Source organism: Aristolochia californica, unplaced genomic scaffold (genome assembly GCF_029961685.1).
Source record: "Aristolochia californica isolate CCGP_79_NKW_82.1479 unplaced genomic scaffold, dmAriCali1.0.hap1 SCAF_2, whole genome shotgun sequence".
Classification (NCBI taxonomy): domain Eukaryota; kingdom Viridiplantae; phylum Streptophyta; class Magnoliopsida; order Piperales; family Aristolochiaceae; genus Aristolochia; species Aristolochia californica.
Genome location: NW_027181881.1, coordinates 18502307 through 18519066, shown reverse-complemented (window position 1 = coordinate 18519066; position 16760 = coordinate 18502307).

Here is a 16760-nt window from a genome sequence, read left to right as displayed (position 1 = left end):
AAGTTAGGATAAATTAGAAATTTCTACATCATAAAATTCCACCAAGCAATTAGGGGTTGTATGGTGGAATTTCTCAAAAATGGGTAACAAAACTTTTGTGTTCATTTTTAGTGCATCAAATAATTTTCTTCACTTACATTTTTATATTTTTAAATTTTTTACTCTAAAATTTTCATTTTGTTGTGATCTATTTGCCTTATCTTTTTGTTTACGAGAAAAATGGCAGAGTGAAAACTCAAGTTTGGATTTCAAAAAAATTGAACATCAGAAATGGATATGCACAAATGCTCAGAGAGATAATTCAAAAAACTATCTGTGATTTTTAAAGAATGTAAACTCTTTTTGTTTTTGACATATTAGTTTTTGCAATCATCGGAAAAGAGGGTGCGAGGTATTTTTAACTGAGTGTTGACTCCCAAACCATAAGTCAATTCTAATAAAAATTAAAGTCGTTACCCATCATTAATCGATCAAAAAATTTATGATGACCTATGATTGTTAGATCCACTTTTTGTAAATTGGCAAAAAGTGGGCTATTTGGCTCTAGTAAATATCCCATTGCACGCTAACTTCAGAATATAATTTTTCCCACTCCTTGAAATTTTTGGATCATTACGTCATTTGCATCTTCAACATGTTTTAGGCATGCATATCCATATTTAAAATATGTTAGGATCAATTAGAAGTCTCTTTCTTATAAAATTCTGCAAAGATAATAGGGGTTGTACTAGTGGAATTTCCCAAACATGGATAACAAAACTTTGGTGTTCATTTTTCATGTGTTGAATAATTTTCTTCACATAAATTTACTATAGTTTTCAATGTTTTGCATACATAAACTCTAAAATTTTCATTTTGTTGTGATCTATTTGCCTTATCATTTTGTTTACGAGAAAAATGGGAGAATAAAAACTCAAGTTTGGATTTAAAAAAAAATTGAACATCCAAAATGGAAATGCACAAATGCTGAGAGAGATAATTCCAAAAAGTATCTGTGATTTTTAAAGATCGCAAACTCTTTTAGTTTTTTATATATTAGGTGTTGCAATCATTAGAAAGTGGGTGCGAGGCATTTTGAACTGAGTGTATACTCCTAAACCATAAGTCATTTCTAAAAAAAATTATAGCCGTTACATATCATTAATTGATCAAAATATTTACGATGATCTATGATCATTCGGTTCTCTTTTTGTAAATAGGCAAAAAGTGGTGCGTTTGGCTCTGGTAAATATCCCACCGCATGTTACCTTCAGAATTTAATTTTTCCTACTTGAAATTTTTGGATCATTAGGTCATTTGCATCTTCAACATATTTTAGGCATGCATATCCATATTTAAAATATGTTAGGATCAATTAGAAATCTCTTTCTGATAAAAGTCTACCAATCTATTAGGGGTTGTACTTGTGGAATTTCCCAAACATGTATAACAAAACTTTGGTGTTCATTTTTAGTGTGTTGATTAATTTTTTTAACTTACATTTATTATAGTTTTCAATTTTTTGCATACATAAACTTTAAAATTTTTCATTTTGTAGTGATCTATTTGCCTTTTCTTTTTTTGCAGGAGAAAAAAGTGAGAGTGAAAACTCAAGTTTGGATTTGAAAAAAAATGGAACATGCAAAATGGAAATGCACATTTGTTGAGAAAGGAGGGGGGAAAAGGGGGGGGGGGAGGTGTTGTCTCCCAACCCATAAGTCATTTATAACAAAAATTATACCCGTTGTACATCATTAATCAATCAAAACATTTACGATGATCTATGATTTTTAGGTCCGCTTTTTGTAAATAGGCAAAAAGTGGGTTATTTGGCTCTGGTAAATATCCCACCACACGTTAACTTTAGAATTTAATTTTTCCTACTCCTTGAATTTTTTTGATCTTTAGGTCATTTGTATCTTCAACATATTTCAGGCATGCATATCCATATTTAAAACATGTTAGGATCAATTACAAATCTCTTTCTTATAAAATTCCACCAAGCTATTAGCGGTTGTACTAGTGGAATTTCCAAAATATGGATAATAAAACTTTGGTGCTCATTTTTAGTGCGTGAAATAATTTTCTTCACTTCTACTTATTATAGTTTTATATTTTTTGCATACATAAACTCTTAAATTTTCATTTTGTTGTGATCTTTTTGTCTTATCTTTTTTTTTACGAGTACAATGGGAGAGGGAAAACTCAAGTTTGGATTTGAAAAAATATTGAACATCCAAAAAGAAGATGCACAAATGCTGAGAGAAATAATTCCAAAAGGTATATGTGATTTTTAAGGATCGTAAACTCTTTTAATTTTTTATATATTAGGTTTCACAATCATTAGAAAAAGGAGGGTGACACATTTTTAACTGAGTGTTGAATCCCAAACCATAAGTCATTTCTAATTAATCAATCAAAACATTTACTATGATCTATGATTCTTAGGTCCGCTTTTTGTAAATAGGCAAAGAGTGGTTGTTTGGCTCTTGTAAATATCCCATTGCACGTTAACTTGAGAATTTAATTTTTCCTACACCTTGAAAATTGGGATCATTAGATCATTTGCATCTTCAACATGTTTCAGGCATGCATATCCATATTTAAAACATGTTAGGGTCAATTAAAAATCTCTTTTTTATAAAATTCCACCAAGCTATTAGGGGTTGTACTAGTGGAATTTCCCAAACATGGATAACAAAACTTTGGTGTTCAATTTTAGTGTGCGGAATATTGTTCTTCACTTACATATATTTTAGTTTTCAATTTTTTGCATACATAAACCCTAAAATTTTTATTTTCTTGTGATCTGTTTTCCTTTTCTTTTTGTTTACGAGAAAAAATGGGAGAGTGAAATCTCAAGTTTGGATTTAAAAAAAAAGTTGAACATCCAAAATGGAAATGCACAAATATTGAGAGAGAAATTCCAAAATGTATCTTTGGTTTTTAAAGATCATAAACTCTGTTAGTTTTTTATATATTAGGTTTTGCAATCATCTAAAAAGGGGGGGCGAGGCATTTTTAACTGCGTGTTGACTCCCAAACCATAAGTCATTTCTAACAAAAATTATAACTATTACACATAAGTAATCGATTAAAATATTTACGATAATCTATGACTGTTAGGTCCGCTTTTTGTAAATAGGCAAAAAGTTGGTTGTTTGGCTCTTGTAAATATCCAACCGCACGTTAACATGAAAATCTATTTTTTCCTACTCCTTGAAAGTTTTGGATCATTAGGTTATTTGCATCTTCAACATGTTTTAGACATGGATATCCATATTTAAAATATGTTAGGATCAGTTAGAAATCTCTTTCTTGTGAAATTGTACCAAGCAATTAGGGGTTGTATTGGTGGAATTTCCAAAAAATGGATAACAAAACTCTGGTGTTAATTTTTACTGTGTTGAATAATTTTCTTCACTTACATTTATTATAGTTTTCAATTTTTTGCATACATAAACTCTAACATTTTTATTTTCTTGTGATCTTTTTGCATTATCTTTTTGTTTATGAGTAGAATGAGACAGCGAAAACTCAAGTTTGGATTTGAAAAAAAATTGAACATCCAAAATGGAAATGCACAAATGCTAAGAGAGATAATTCCAAAAAGTATCTGTGATTTTTATGAAATGTAAACTCTTTTAATTTTTTGTATATTAGGTTTTGCAATCATCGGAAAAAGGGGGGTGATGCATTTTTAACTGAATCTTGACTCCCAAAACATAACTCATTTATTAAAAAAATTATAGCCGTTACACATCAATAATCAATCAAAATATTTACGATGATCTATGATTGTTAGGTCTGCATTTTTTTAAATGGGCAAAAAGTGGGTTGTTTGGCTCGGGTAAATATCCAACCACACGTTAACTTGAGAATTTAATTTTTCCTACTCCTTGAAATTTTTGGATCATTAGTTCATTTCCATCTTCAACATGTTTCAGGCATGCATATCCATGTTTAAAACAGGTTAGGATCAATTAGAAATCTTTGTCTCATAAAATTCCACCAAGCTATTAGGGGTTGTACTGGGGGAATTTCCCTAACATGGATAACAAAACTTTTGTATTCATTTTTAGTGCGTCAAATAGTTTTATTCACTTTCATTTTTGTGGTTTTCAATTTTTTGCATACATAAACTCTAAAATTTTCATTTTGTTGTGATCTATCTACCTTATCTTTTTGTTTACGAGAAAAATGGGAGAGTGAAAATTCAAGTTTGGATTTAAAAAAAAAATTGAACAGCCCAAATGGAAATGCACAAATGCAGAGAGAGATAATTCCAAAAAGTATTTGTGATTTTTAAAGATCGTATACTCTTTTATTTTTTATATATTAGGTTTTGCAGTCATCGGAAAAGGGGGTTCGAGGCATTTTTAACTGAGTGTTGACTCCCAAACCATAAGTGATTTCTAACAAAAATTTAAGCCTTAACACATCATTAATCGATCAAAATATTTATGATGATCTATGATTGTTAGGTTCGCTTTTTGTAATAGGCAAAAAGTGGGTTGTTTGGCTCTGGTAATTATCCCACTGTACGTTAACTTCTGAATTTAATTTTTCCTACTTCTTGAAATTTTTGGATCATAGGTTATTTGCTTCTTCAACATGTTTTAGGCATGCATATCTATATTTAAAATATGTTAGGATCAATGAGAATCCTCTTTCTTATAAAATTCTACCAAGCTATTTGGCGTTGTACTTGTGGAATTTCCCAAACATAGATAATTAAACTTTGGTGTTCATTTTCTTATGTTGAATAATTTTCTTTACTTATATTTATTATAATTTTCAATTTTTTGCATAGATAAACTCTAAAATTTTTATTTCGTTGTGATCATTTTGCCTTATCATTTTGTTTACAAGTATAAGGGAAGAGTGAAAACTGAAGTTTGGATTTGAAAAAAAATTGAACATCCAAAATTAAAATGCACAAATCTTGAGAGATATAATTCCAAATATTTTTTGTGATTTTTAAGGATTGTAAACTCTTTTCATTTTTTATACATAAGGTTTTCCAATAATCAAAAAAAGTGTGGCGAGGAATTTTTAACTGAGTGTTGACTCCCAAACCATAAGTCATTTCTAATAAAAATTATAGCCGTTACACATCATTAATAGATCAAAACATTTATGATGCTCTATGATTGTTAGGTCTGCTTTTTGTAAATAGGCAAAAAGTGGGTTGTTTGGCTCTCGTATATATCCCACCACACATTAACTTGAGAATTTAGTTTTTCCAACTCGAAATTTTTGGATCATTAGATCATTTGCGTCTTCAACATGTTTCATGCATGCATATCCATATTTAAAACACATTAGGATCAATTAGAAATCTCTTTCTTATAAAATTACACCTAGGTAATAGAGGTTGTACTGATGGAATTTCCGAAACATGGATAACAAAACTTTGGTGATCATTTTTAGTGCGTGAAATAATTTTCTTCACTTACATTTATTATAGTTTTTAATTTTTTTGCATACATAAAATCTTAAATTTTCATTTTGTTGTGGTCTATTTGCCTCATTTTTTTTTACGAGAAAAATGGAAGAGTTAAAACACAAGTTTGGATTTAAAAAAAAATGGAACATCCAAAATGGAAAAGCACAAATGCTGAGAGAGATAATGCTAAAAACAATCTGTGATTTTTAAGGATCGTAAACTCTTTTAGTTTTTTATATATTTGGTTTTGCAATCACCTGAAAAGGGGGGCAGGGGACGAGGCATTTTTAACTGAATGTTGACTCCATAACCATAAGTCATTTCTAACAAAAAATATAGCCGTTACACATCATTAATCCATCCAAACATTTATGATGATCTATGATTGTTAGGTCTACTTTTTGTAAATAGGCAAAAAGTGGATTGTTTGGCTTTGGTAAATATCCCACCGCACGTTAACTTGACAATTTAATTTATCCTACACCTTCAAATTTTTGGATCATTAGGTCATTTGCATCTTCAACATGTTTCAGGCATGCATTTCCATATTTAAAACATGTTAGGATCAATAACAAATCTCTTTCATATAAAATTCCACCAAGCAATTAAGAGTTGTACTGGTGGAATTTCCCAAACATGCATAACAAAACTTTAGTGTTCGTTTTTAGTGTGCGAAATAATGTTCTTCACTTTCATTTATAATAGTTTTAAGTTTTTTGGATACATAAACTCCAAAATTTTTATTTTCTTGTTATCTATTTTCCTTATCTTTTTGTTTTCGAGAAAAATGGAAGAGTGAAAACTCAAGTTTGGATTTCAAAAAAAAATTGAACATCCGTAATGGAAATGCACAAATGTTGAGAGAGATAATTCCAAAAAGTATCTCTGATTTTTTAAGATCGAAAACTCTTTTAGTTTTTTATATATTAGGTTTTGCAATCATCGGAAAAGGGGGGCAAGGCATTTTTAACTGGGTGTTGACTCCAAAAACGTAAGTCATTTCTAACAAAAATTATAGCCGTTACACATCATTAACCGATCAAAAATTTTATGATGATCTATGATTGGTAGGTCCGCTTTTTGTAAATAGGAAAAAAGTGGCTTGTTTGGCTCTGGTAAATATCCCACCGTATGTTAACTTCAGAATTTAATTTTTCCTACTCCTTGAAATTTTTGGACCATTAGGTTATTTTCATCTTCAACATGTTTTAGGCATGCATATCCATATTTAAAATATGTTAGGATCAATTAGAAATCTCTTTCTTATAAAATTCTTCCAAGCTATTAGGTGTTATACTGGTGAATTTCCAAAAAATGGATAACAAAACTTTGGTGTTAATTTTTAGTGTGTTGAATAATTTTATTCACTTACATTTATTATAGTTTTCAATTTTTTTTATACATAAAATCTAACATTTTTATTTTCTTGTGATCTTTTTGCATTATCTTTTTGTTTACGTGTAGAATGAGACAGCGAAAACTCAAGTTTGGATTTGAAAAAAAATTGAACATCCAAAATGGAAATGCACAAATGCTAAGAGAGATAATTCCAAAAAGTATCTATGATTTTTATGAATCGTAAACTCTTTTAATTTTTTTGTATATTAGGTTTTGCAATCTTGGGAAAAAGGGGGGCGATGCATTTTTAACTGAATCTTGACTCCCAAAACATAACTCATTTATTAAAAAAATTATAGCCATGACACATCAATAATCGATCAAAATATTTATGATGATCTATGATTGTTAGGTCCGCTTTTTTTAAATGGGCAAGAAGTGGGTTGTTTGGCTCTGGTAAATATCCAACCACACGTTAACTTGAGAATTTAATTTTTCCAACTCCTTGAAATTTTTGGATCATTAGGTCATTTGCATCTTCAACATGTTTCAGGCATGCATATCCATATTTAAAATAGGTTAGGATCAAATAGAAATCTTTGTCTCAAAAAATTCCACCAAGCTATTAGGGGTTGTAATGGGGGAATTTCCCTAACACGGATAACAAAACTTTTGTATTCATTTTTAGTGCGTCAAATAATTTTATTCACTTTCATTTTTGTGGTTTTCAATTTTTTGCATACATAAACTCTAAAATTTTCATTTTGTTGTGATCTATCTACCTTATCTTTTTGTTCACGAGAAAAATGGAAGAGTGAAAATTCAAGTTTGGATTTAAAAAAAAAAATTGAACAACCCAAATGGAAATGCACAAATGCAGAGAGAGATAATTCCAAAAAGTATCTGTGATTTTTAAAGATCGTATACTCTTTTATTTTTTTATATATTAGGTTTTGCAATCATCGGCAAAGGGGGTTCGAGGCATTTTTAACCGAGTGTTGACTCCCAAACCATAAGTGATTTCTAACAAAAATTTAAGCCATCACACATCATTAATCGATCAAAACATTTACGATGATCTATGATTGTTAGGTCCACTTTTTGTAATTAGGCAAAAAGTGGGTTGTTTCTCTCAACATCTAAAATTTTTATTTTGTTGTGATCATTTTGCCTTATCATTTTGTTTACGAGTATAAGGGAATAGTGAAAACTGAAGTTTGGATTTGAAAACAAATTCAACATCCAAAATAAAAATGCACAAATGCTGAGAGATATAATTCCAAATAGTTTTTGTGATTTTTAAGGATCGTAAACTCTTTTCATTTTTTATACATAAGGTTTTCCAATAATGAAAAAAAGTGGGGCGAGGAATTTTTAACTGAGTGTTGACTCCCAAACCATAAGTCATTTCTAACAAAAATTATAGCCATTACACATCATTAATAGATCAAAACATTTATGATGCTCTATGATTGTTAGGTCCGCTTTTTGTAAATGGGCAAAAAGTGGGTTGTTTGGCTCTGGTATATATCCCACTACACATTAACTTGAGAATTTAGTTTTTCCAACTCGAAATTTTTGGATCATTAGATCATTTGCGTCTTCAACATGTTTCAGGCATGCATATCCATATTTAAAACACATTAGGATCAATTAGCAATTTCTTTCATATAAAATTACACCTAGGTAATAGGGGTTGTACTGATGGAATTTCCGAAACATGGATAACAAAACTTTCGTGATCATTTTTAGTGTGTGAAATAATTTTCTTCACTTACATTTATTATAGTTTTCAATTTTTTGGATACATAAACTCTAATATTTTCATTTTGTTGTGGTCTATTTGCCTCATCTTTTTTTTACGAGAAAAATGGAAGAGTGAAAACACAAATTTTGATTTAAAAAAAAATGGAACATCCAAAATGGAAAAGCACAAATGCTGAGAGAGATAATGCCAAAATGTATCTGAGATTTTTAAGGATCGTAAACTCTTTTAGTTTTTATATATTTGGTTTTGCAATCACCTGAAAAGGGGGGCAGGGGACGAGGCATTTTTAACTGAATGTTGACTCCATAACCATAAGTCATTTCTAACAAAAATTATAGCCGTTACACATCATTAATCCAACCAAACATTTATGATGATCTATGATTGTTAGGTCTGCTTTTTGTAAATAGGCAAAAAGTGGGTTGTTTGGCTTTGGTAAATATCCCACCGCACGTTAACTTGGCAATTTAATTTATCCTACGCCTTCAAATTTTTGGATCATTAGGTCATTTGCATCTTCAACATGTTTCAGGCATGCATATCCATATTTAAAATATGTTAGGATCAATAACAAATCTCTTTCTTATAAAATTCCACCAAGCAATTAAGGGTTGTACTAGTGGAATTTCCCAAACATGCATAACATAAATTTAGTTTTCATTTTTAGTGTGCGAAATAATGTTCTTCACTTTCATTTATAATAGTTTTAAGTTTTTTGCATACATAAACTCCAAAATTTTTATTTTCTTGTTATCTATTTTCCTTGTCTTTTTGTTTACGAGAAGAATGGAAGAGTGAAAACTCAAGTTTGGATTTAAAAAAATTGAACATACATAATAGAAATGCACAAATGTTGAGAGAGATAATTCCAAAAAGTATCTCTGATTTTTCAAGATCGAAAACTCTTTTTTTTTTATATATTAGGTTTTGCAATCATCGAAAAAGGGGAGCAAGGCATTTTTAACTGAGTGTTGACTCCAAAACCGTAAGTCATTTCTAACAAAAATTATAGCCGTTACACATCATTAATCGATCAAAAAATTTTCAATGATCTATGATTATTAGGTCCGCTTTTTGTAAATAGGCAAAAATTGGCTTCTTTGGCTCTGGTAAATATCCCACCGTACGTTAACTTCAGAATTTAATTTTTCCTACTCCTTGAAATTTTTGGATCATTAGGTTATTTTCATCTTCAACATGTTTTATGCATGCATATCCAAATTTTAATATGTTAGGATCAAATTGAAATCTCTTTCTTATAAAATTCTACCAAGCTGTTTGGGGTTGTACTGGTGAATTTCCCAAACATTGATAACAAAACTTTTGTGTTAATTTGTGGTGTGTTGAATAATTTTCTTCTCTGACATTTATTATAGTTTTCAATTTTTTTGCATACATAAAATCTAAAATTTTCATTTTGTTGTGATCTTTTTGCCTTATCTTTTTGTTTACGAGTAAAATGAGAGAGTGAAACCTCAAGTTTGGATTTGAAAAAAAATTGAATATCCAAAATGGAAATGCACAAATGCTAAGAGAGATAATTCCAAAAAGTATCTTTGATTTTCTAGGATAGAATTTTTTTAAATTTTTTATATATTAGGTTTTGCAATCATCGAAAAAAGGGGGCCAAGGTATTTTTAACTGAGTGTTGACTCCCAAAACATAAGTCATTTCTAACAAAAATTATAGCCGTTACACCTCCTTAATCGATCAAAACATTTATGATGATGATCTTTGATTGTTAGGTCTGCTTTTTGCAAATGGGCAAAAAGTGGGTTGTTTGGCTCTGTTAAATATCCCTCCACACGTTTGCATGAGAATATAAGTTTTCCTACTCCTTGAAATTTTTGGATCATTAGGTCATTTGCATCTTCAACATGTTTCAGGCATGCATATCCATATTTAAAACAGGTTAGGATCAATTAGAAATCTCTGTCTCATAAAATTCCACCAAGCTATTAGGGGTTGTACTGGTGGAATTCCCAACACATGGATAACAAAACATTTGATTTCATTTTTAGTGCGTCAAATAATTTTCTTCACTTTCATTTTTATGGTTTTCCATTTTTTACATACATAAACTCTAAAATTTTCATAATGTTGTGATCTATTTGCCTTATCTTTTTGTTTATGAGAAAAATGGGAGAGTGAAAACTCAAGTTTGGATTTAAAAAATAATTGAACATCAAAAATGGAAATGCACAAACTCTCAGAGAGATAATTCCAAAAAGTATCTGTGATATTTAAAGATTGTAAACTCTTTTAGTTTTTTATATATTAGGTTTTGCCATCATCGGAAAAGGGGGTGGGAGTCATTTTTAACTGAGTGTTGACTCCCAAACCATAAGTCATTTCTAACAAAAAATTATAGCCATCAGACATCATTAATCGATCAAAACATTTACGATGATCTATGATTGTTAGGTCCATTTTTTTAAAATAGGCAAAGCGTGGGTTGTTTGTCTCTCGTAAATATCCCACCGCACATTACCTTCAGAATTTAATTTTTCCTACACCTTGAAATTTTTGGATCATTAGGTCATTTGGATCTTAAACATGTTATAGGATTTCATTTCCGTATTTGAAATATGTTAGGATCAATTAGAAATCTCTTTCTTATACAATTCTACAAAGCTATTAGGGGTTGTATTGGTAGAATTTCCCAAACATGGATAACAAAACTCTGGTGTTCATTTTTAATGTGTTGAATAATTTTCTTCACTTACATTTATTATGGTTTTCAATTTTTTGTGATTTTTTTGCCTTATCTTTTTTTTTTTTACGAGTAAAATGGGAGAGTGAAAACATAAGTTTGGATTTGAAAAAATATTGAACATCCAAAATGGAAATGCAAAAATTCTGAGAGACATAATTCCAAAAAAAATATGTGAATTTTAAGGATCGTAAACTCCTTTCATTTTTCATATATTAGGTTTTCCAATCATCAAAAAATGGGGGGCGAGGCATTTTTAATTGAGTGTTGACTCCCCAACCATATGTCATTTCTATAAAAAATTATAGTCGTTAGGTCTGCTTTTTGTAAATAGGCAAAAAGTGGGTTGTTTGGCTCTGGTAAATATCCCACCACAAGTTAACTTGAGAATTTAATTTTTCCTACTCCTTGAAATTTTTGGATCATTAGGTCATTTGCATCTTCAACATGTTTCAGGCATGCATATCCATATTTAAAACATGTTAGGATCAATTACAAATCTCTTTTTTATAAAATTCCACCAAGCTTTTAGGGGTGTTCACAAACATGGATAACAAAACTTTGGTGTTCAATTTTAGTGCGTGAAGTAATTTTCTTCACTTAAATTTTTTATAGTTTTCAATTTTTTGCATACATAAACTCTACAATTTTAATTTTTTGTGATCTTTTTGTCTTATCTTTTTGTTTACGAGTAAAATGGGAGAGTGAAAATCCAAGTTTGGATTTGAAAAAAAATTGAACATACAAAATGGAAATGCAGAAATGCTGAGAGAGATGATTCCAAAAGTATCTGTCATTTTTAAGGATCGTAAACTCTTTTTATTTTTTATATATTAGATTTTGCAATCATCAGAAAAAAGGATGGTGAGGCATTTTTAACTGAGTGTTGACTCCCAAATCATAAGTCATTTCAAACCAAAATTATACCCATTACACATCATTAATCGATCAAAACATTTACGATGATCTATGATTGTTAGGTCTGCATTTTTTAAATTGGCAAAAAGTGGGTTGTTTGGCTCTGGTAAATATCCCACCACACGTTAACTTGAGAATTTAATTTTTCCTATTCATTGAAATTTTTGGATCAATAGGACTTTTGCATCTTCAACATGTTTTAGGCATGCATATCCATATTTAAAACATGTTAGGATCAATTACAAATCTCTTTCTTATAAAATTCCACCAAACTATTAGAGGTTGTACTAGTGGAATTTCCCAAACATGGATAACAAAACTTTGCTGTTCATTTCTAGTGCGTGAAATAATTTTCTTTACTTACACTTATTATAGGTTTCAATTTTTTGCATATACAAACTCTAAAATTTTCATTCTGTTGTCATGCATTTGCCTTATTTGTTTGTTTAAGAGAAAAATGGGAGAGTGAAAGCTCAAGTTTGGGTTTTAAACAAAATTGAACATCCAAAATGAAAATGCACAAATGCTGAGAAAGATAATTCCAAAAAGTATCTGTGATTTTGAAGGAATGTAAATTCTTTTAGTTTTTTATATATTTGGTTTGCAATCATTGGAAAAGGGTGGCGAGGCATTTTTAACCGAGTGTTAACTCCCAAACCATAAGTCATTTCTAACAAAAATTATTGTCGTTGCACATCATTAATCGATCAAAACATTTACGATGATCTATGATTGTTAGGTCCACTTTTTGTGAATAGGCAAAAAGTGGGTTGTTTGGCTTTAGTAAATATCCCACCGCACGTTAACATGAGAATTTAGTTTTTCCAACTCCTTGAAAATTTTGCATAATTAGGTCATTTGCATCTTCAACATGTTTCAGGCATGCATATCCATATTTAAAACATGTTAGGATCAATTACAAATCTCTATTTTATAAAATTCCACCAAGCAATTAGGGGTTTTACTAGTGGAATTTCCCAAACATGGATAACAAAACTTTGCTGTTCATTTTTAGTGCGTGAAATAATTTTCTTCACTTACATTTTTTATAGTTTTCAATTTTTTGTAAACAAAAACTCTAAAATTTTCATTTAGTTGTGATCTTTTTGTCATATCTTTTTGTTTACAAGAAAAAAGGGGGAGTGAAAACTCAAGTTTGGGTTTAAAAAAATTAAACATCCAAAATGGAAATGCACAAATGTTGAGAAAGAAAATTCCAAAAAGTATCTGTGATTTTTAAGGATTGTAAATTCTTTTAGTTTTTTATATATTTGGTTTTGCAATCATCAGAAAAGGGGGGGGGGGGGGGGGGGGGGGGGGGGGGGGGTGGTGGGCGTGTCTTTTTTAAGCAAGTGTTGACTCCCAAACCATAAGTCATTTCTAACAAAAATTATAGCCGTCGCACATCATTAATCGATCAAACATTTATGATGATCTATGATTGTTAGGTCCGGTTTTTGTAAATTGGAAAAAAGTGGGTTGTTTGGCTTTGGTAAATATCCCACTGCACGTTAACTTGAGAATTTAATTTTTTCTACTGCTTGAAATTTTTGGATCATTAGGTCATTCACAACTTGAACATGTTTCAGATATCCATATCCATATTTAAAACAAGTTAGGATCAATTTGAAATCTCTTTCTTATAAAATTCCACCAAGCTATTAGGGGTTGTAGGTGGAATTTCCCAAACATGGATAATAAAACATTGGTGTTCATTTTTAGTGCATGAAATAATTTTCTTTACTTAAATTTATTATAGTTTTGAATTTTTTGCATACATAAACTCTAAAATTTTCATTTTTTTGTGATCTATTTGCCTTATTTTTTTGTTTACGAGAAAAATGGGAGAGTGAAAAATTAAGTTTGGATTTGAAAAAAAATTGAACATCCAAAATGGAAAAGCATAAATGTTGAGAGAGATAATTCCAAAAAGTATCTGTGATTTTTAAGGATTGTAAACTCTTTTAGTTTTTATATATTAGTTTTTTCAATCAACGGAAAAGGGGGGGTGAGGTATTTTTAATTGAGTGTTGACTCCCAGATCATAAGTCATTTCTAACAAAAAATATAGCGGTTACACATCATTAATCGATCAAAACATTTACGATGTCTTTTTTAAGCGAGTGTTGACTCCCAAACCATAAGTCATTTCTAACAAAAATTATAGCCGTCGCACATCATTAATCGATCAAAACATTTATGATGATCTATGATTGTTAGGTCCGGTTTTTGTAAATTGGAAAAAAGTGGGTTGTTTGGCTTTGGTAAATATCCCACTGCACGTTAACTTGAGAATTTAATTTTTTCTACTGCTTGAAATTTTTGGATCATTAGGTCATTCACAACTTGAACATGTTTCAGATATCCATATCCATATTTAAAACATGTTAGGATCAATTTGAAATCTCTTTCTTATAAAATTCCACCAAGCTATTAGGGGTTGTATTGGTGGAATTTCCCAAACATGGATAATAAAACATTGGTGTTCATTTTTAGTGCATGAAATAATTTTCTTTACTTAAATTTATTATAGTTTTGAATTTTTTGCATACATAAACTCTAAAATTTTCATTTTTTTGTGATCTATTTGCCTTATTTTTTTGTTTACGAGAAAAATGGGAGAGTGAAAAATTAAGTTTGGATTTGAAAAAAAATTGAACATCCAAAATGGAAAAGCATAAATGTTGAGAGAGATAATTCCAAAAAGTATCTGTGATTTTTAAGGATTGTAAACTCTTTTAGTTTTTATATATTAGTTTTTTCAATCAACGGAAAAGGGGGGGTGAGGTATTTTTAATTGAGTGTTGACTCCCAGATCATAAGTCATTTCTAACAAAAATTATAGCGGTTACACATCATTAATCGATCAAAACATTTACGATGATCTAACAATCATAGACCATCATAAATTTTTTGATCGATTAATGATGTGTAACCGCTATAATTTTTGTTAGAAATGACTTATGATTTGGGAGTCAACACTCAGTTAAAAATACCTCACCCCCTCTTTTCCGATGAATGAAAAACCTAATATATAAAAAACTAAAAGAGTTTACGATTCTTAAAAATTGCAGATACTTTTTGGAATTATCTCTCTCACCATTTGTGATTTTCCATTTTGGATGTTCAATTTTTTTTTCAAATCCAAACTTAATTTTTTACTATCGTATTTTTCTCGTAAACAAAGAGATAAGGCAAATTAATCACAACAAAATGAAAATTTTAGAGTTTATGTATGCCAAAGATTGAAAACTATAATAAGTGTAAGTAAAGAAAATTATTTCACGCACTAAAAATGAACAACAAAGTTTTGTTATCATGTTTGGGAAATTCCACCAATACAACCCCTAATAGCTTGGTGAAATTTTAAAAGATAGAGATTTCAAATTGATACTAACATGTTTTAAATATGGATATACATGCCTGAAACATTTTAAAGATGCAAATGACTTAATGACCCAAAATTTTCATGGAGTAGGAAAAAATAAATTCTCAAGTTAACGTGCGGTGGGATATTTACCGGATCTAAACAACCCACTTTTTTCCTATTTACAAAAGGCGGACCTTACAATCATAGATCATCGTAGATATTTTGATCAATTAATGATGTGTAACGGCTACAATTTTTGTAAGAAATGACTTATGGTTTTGGAGTCAATACTTGGTTAAAAATGCCCCCCCCCCCCCCTTCCGATGATTGAAAAACCTAATATATAAAAAACTAAAAGAGTTTACAATCCTTAAAAATCATAGATACCTTTTGGAATTATCTCTCTCAGCATTTGTGCATTTCTATTATGGATGTTCAATTTTTTTCGCAAATCCAAACTTGAGTTTTCACTCTTGAATTTTTCTCGTAAACAAAAAGATAAGGCAAATAGATCACAACAAAATGAAAATTAAGAATTTATGTATGGAAAAATTAAAAACTATAATAAATGTTAGTGAAGAAAATTATTTCGTGCACTAAAAAGGAACACCAAAGTTTTGTTGTCTATGTTTCGGAAAATTCCACCAGTACCACCCCTTGTTTTGGTGGAATTTTATAAGAAAGAGATTTGTAATTGATCCTAACTTGTTTTAAATATGGATATGCATGCCTGAAACATGTTGAAGATGCAAATGACCTAATGATCCAAGAATTTCAAAGAGTAGCAAAAATTAAATTCTGAAGTGAACGTGTGGTGGGATATTTACCAGATCCAAACAACCCAATTTTTGCATATTTACAAAAAGTGGACCTAACTATCATAGATCATCATACATGTTTTGATCAATTAATGATGTGTAACAACTATAATTTTTGTTAGAAATGACTTATGATTTGGGAGTCCACACTCCGTCAAAAATGCCGCCCCCCACCCCCCCCCCCCCCCCACCCCCTCCTCTTACGATGATTTCAAAACCTAATATATAAAAAAATAAAAGAGTTTATGATTCTTAAAAATCACAGATACTTTTTGGAATTAACTCTCTCATCATTTGTGAATTTCCATTTTGGGTGTTCAATTTTTTTTCAAATCCAAACTTGAGTTTTCACTCTCCCATTTTTCTCGTAAACAAAAAGATAAGGCAAATAGATCACAAAAAAATGA